The 4,489-nt window shown below is 35.8% G+C and overlaps 1 non-coding gene across 1 annotated transcript; it reads left to right on the top strand.

Moving 5' to 3' along the window:
* The first annotated feature begins 3,661 nt into the window (after positions 1 to 3,661).
* Positions 3,662 to 3,733, top strand: TRNAQ-CUG. The gene has a single exon. It is a non-coding gene; the product is annotated as a tRNA-Gln (tRNA).
* Positions 3,734 to 4,489: the final 756 nt, after the last annotated feature.

The following is a 4,489-nucleotide window of genomic DNA, read 5'->3' as shown; positions in this document are numbered from 1 at the left end:
AGCTGAGATGCTTTTTTGAGTGGAGATAAAGAAAAAAGTAATACGATACTGATTGCTTAGATGAGTGATCTTGAGGCTTTCTTCTCTGGAGAAGAAGGAAATGCACCAGGCCTCTTCCTAATAAAAAATGTTCCCAAAATTTACCTTAGGTACTTCAAGAATTATGATTTAAACAAATATCTTATTAAATATTTTACCATTACTCACTCTTTAAATTAAATCCAGTGATGAAGGGTCTATTCTTTATCTTCCAGCAGACAAATCAAAGTAAGGACCCAACCATGTTTTCACGGAGATCATTCTTATTGCAACTGCAGCTATATTGACTTTAGTTGCATTAAGCTTAATTCATACTGATGCGAAAGGGAAAACATGTTGTTTATTGTCAAATGTTACTCCTCTGATTATTTATAATTATTCAAATGAACTGTCTGTTTGTCAAAGGCAAATGATATAAAACTCTGGAAAATTTAGATGGCAGCACTGGCAAAATCACAGCAGCTGGAGAGCAAGACTCTCACTTGCAGCTCAGTGTGGTGCTAGAAGGACTAGTTACTTATCTTCTACAAGATCTAACAATGGTTTCTTAAACTAGCCAGAAGTGTGCAGTTTAACAAAAATATATTTTCCTTTTATAAAAACAAACAACAAAAGAAAAAAAGAGAAAAAAAACCACAGGCCCCCACCCAGCTTTGCTGTAAAGGTTCATTCTGGATGCAGCCACTAACAGACATGACTACACCTTGAAATTGCATTATGAACCTACAAGTCATTTGTTATTCTTCTCCCTCACTCCTGTTTTTGTGCACTACAAGCAAAATTAGCTTTTGAACAAACCAGCTACGGAATGTACAAATTCAATATGAGTAGGCTAATTTGCATGACATAAAAAAGGTTAACTGTCTTCAGTAAATCACATCATAGCTACTGTCTACAATCACGCTCCAGATGTTGGAAATTTTAAGAACAAATGAATTAATTTAGTTTATTAAAATCAGCCCAAATATGAAAGTATACATCTTAGAACCACAAAAAACATACTTAAAATTTCATGAAGCTGAACAGACAATTCCTCTTCATGTAAAATTTGAGGGCTGATTTATTACAAATAAAGAAAAATTGTATATTGAAACATGAAGCAAACTAAATTCAACACAGAGCATGACTGACGCTTTGCTCCCATCAGTTTTGAATTTTTTGTAACTTCTTCCCTTCCTGACATGCATTTGGTCAGAGTAGGTATTGTTATCATGTTTTGCCTTTTATTCTCTTGAAGCATTAGAAGACAAAAAGTGAGAAGATATTTTTCACTCTGTCATGAATGACCAGGAAAACATAGTCAATGTAATACAAAAGACTAAACCAATTATAGAGGTCATTTTAGTGTGACCAAGAAAAGGTCAGGCACTGCGATTAAAATCCTCCCTAACTGAAACATAGCAACCTAAGCTCATCTTTAACAATAACATATGAAAAGCATTTCAAAGTACAATCTAAACACACGATGAGTGTAAAATGCTGATCTGCTTAAGTCAGAGCAAATTCTGACAGGATATAACCTTCAGGATTTTCTCCAAAACTAGCTTCCTGTCTTGGTACAATATTAGTTTCACAACCTTTTAACACAGCATTCATGCTCTAGTTTGGTCAGTGTGTGTATAGACATTCATTTGTTTGATTTTGGTTTTAATTGATAAATGTTTGCTTTTACCATTCATCTTTTTCCAGTGACTCTCTTGCGTGACACTTCAATAGAGTTAGTATCCAGGGCAAGATTCACAAAGTTTGTTAAAGACAAATGACCAGTAAACTGCTTTAACCATGAAAAAAAAACAACATTATTTTGTCCACATGTACAGATTGGACTCCTTACAAATTTTCCAGTATAGTGAAAAGTGTTACTGAGATGAGGAATGTCATATTTCAAGCATGACCTAAGTGCAACTACTCCTTAGTAACAGTAGGTTGCTTGGTGGTTTGAGGTACTAAGAAACCAGTCATGTATGGATACAGGAATTTTGATCTGGAAACTGAGAAGTTACTGATGTTGCAGAACCAGAAATTTTCATGTGAAGTTATTTCCACCCTCTTTTCACAACATCTGGCAGCAGGCTGAACTACATTCAACACTCTTAAAAAAAAAAAAATCCTATTTTATGAATACACAGCAACGTGAATACACAATAACGTGACCTAATTTCCACAGATTAACAAAATAGTACTCCTTAGTTGAAAAGTACTAGGTGAAACAACTATGCCAGTCAACTAATGTTATACATATCTTGTATGTGCAGTGAATAAAAAGATGATTCAATTACTGCAAGTCTGCCACTGAGAAGTCTTAACATTTTTAAAGAACATTTATGCATACTTTTTCTAAGTAATTGTGGGTTTTTTGCAAGACTGGCAAATTTTGAATAAAATGTGCCAAAACCCAGTACATTTGAAAAAGCTAAGAAAAGTGAGTAATATTTTCAATTAATTCAATATATTTTCCAAACATATGTTTGCTAATTGGCTGTGAATTTATTTCCATTAACTTTGACATACTTAAAATATTGAAAGGAAATTTATCCCAAAGTTAAAAAGACAGATAAAACCCGCAAAACCAAAAATATCTCCTATATAGCACAGCAGGAAAACTTGTACTTCTTACAACAAAATACCCAGTACTATCACATTTTCTTTTTAGACATTTTAGTATTAGGAGATTGCAAACAGACAGTATTTCAGTTTTATAGCTTGCCCTCATGAGAAAAATAGAAAAAAAAAAGAGTTACAGCATATAGGGATTGTTTTGTATAGGGAAAACTTGGTATGTGGCTGTGCTGTTTTGAAATAGTGTTGAGGCTTTTTAAAGATAAAGCAGGTTCTCTTTTGCTGATTATACAGTGCTTACACAACACCAACCCCACAACATAGAAACAACAGAAAAAACTTTCCGTCTCATTTCTCAGAATAAATGACTACCATATTCACTGAGAAGCTGGCCCTGACTTTCATCTAAGTTCTCTTTTCCAGTATAAAATATTGATTAGCAGTACAGAGCTTTTTTTCTTGTTTTTATTGGCATTTTTTTTTACAATTAGAAACAGTATGTCAGCAGTTGCAGGGGCAGAAAAGTTTTGGATAAGCATCACCTGTGGTCCATGTGCTGGAAAATCGACCAAGGTAGAGCAGGAAGGAGGTCCCTCTCCTACCTACATATTGCCCTATCAAAACCCTGTTACATCTTGAAATGTCTATTATTAGCATGATATTTTTTTATGTGAGATAGGAAGCATTAATATTGTAACTTATTCAAATTATAATCCCCACCAGTTGGCAGTTTGAAAACTTCAAACTCTGTAGTAACCAAGGGGAGCTCTCCTTTAAATGGATACTTTAATAGCTGCTGCGGTGACTTCTGCATTTTTAGAATATTGAGAAGTGGGCTGCTCATTTGGTTTCTTGAAGTGACACAAGGATTTCCTTGCTGATGTCTATCCCTCTCTGCTGGTTCACATTACATAACATATGCAAAAAAGTATTTGCTCAGCTACCAATTCCTTTGGTTTTCCTCAAGGTCCACTCAGTTTCCTAACTAATCCACTAGTAATTGAGCTGAAGAACTAATCCTTGTGAATTTTGTCACTGTTTTGGGTTTGTTTTATAAGAGGGAGGTCCCATGGTGTAATGGTGAGCACTCTGGACTCTGAATCCAGGAATCTGAGTTCAAATCTCGGTGGGACATCAGGCTTTATAGGGGCCTGGTTAGCTAGCTCAGTGGTTTGAGTGTGATGCTAACAACAATGGCAACACTGAGTTCACAGGTTCGATTCCTGCTCGTCCCCATGTGTTGCCTGGTCTAGTCGAGAGGTGGCGTCCCTGCCCATGGCAGGGAGGTTGGATTAAATGATCTCTAAGGCCCCTCCCAGCCTATGCCATTCTATCATTCTATGATTGGCTGGAAAGGCTGTAAGATATGTCTAAAACAGCTAAATCTTTTCTGAATCACCCAGATATACACATATGTGCTAACACCTGCATGATCAAAATCCATTACGTGAACATTAGTGGATCTTCCCAAAAAACACCATGATCCTCCAAGCAGGAAGAGAACAAGGACAGAATTTTTGGTTCTTGAAGTCCCTTAAAGACTGTACCCCATGAAAAGGATCCAATGCTGGAGTTGTTCTTGAAGAACTACATCCCATGGAAAGCATCTACATAGGAGATGTTTGTGAAAGACTCTCTCCTGTGGGAGGGACCCCACATTGGAGCAATTATCAATGTAAAAATCTTCCCAGATAGAGGAGGAAAAGCTTAAGAGTCCATATACGTTTTGAGTCAAAGGGGACAAAAAAATAGATCTTGTTTTCAACAGTCTTTCCTCTTTGTGTTGATACACAGAATATGAAAAACACATTAAAACTAATTAGATGCTAGACAAAGAAACAAAATATTTCAACCCTTTTACCTAGGAGAAAGAAATCTCTCAGTCTATTAG

The sequence above is a fragment of the Apaloderma vittatum genome, unplaced genomic scaffold (genome assembly GCF_000703405.1).
Source record: "Apaloderma vittatum isolate BGI_N311 unplaced genomic scaffold, ASM70340v1 scaffold4396, whole genome shotgun sequence".
NCBI classification, from domain to species: domain Eukaryota; kingdom Metazoa; phylum Chordata; class Aves; order Trogoniformes; family Trogonidae; genus Apaloderma; species Apaloderma vittatum.
Note: the sequence above shows the minus strand (reverse complement) of the source record. Positions and strands in the feature narration are given on the sequence as shown.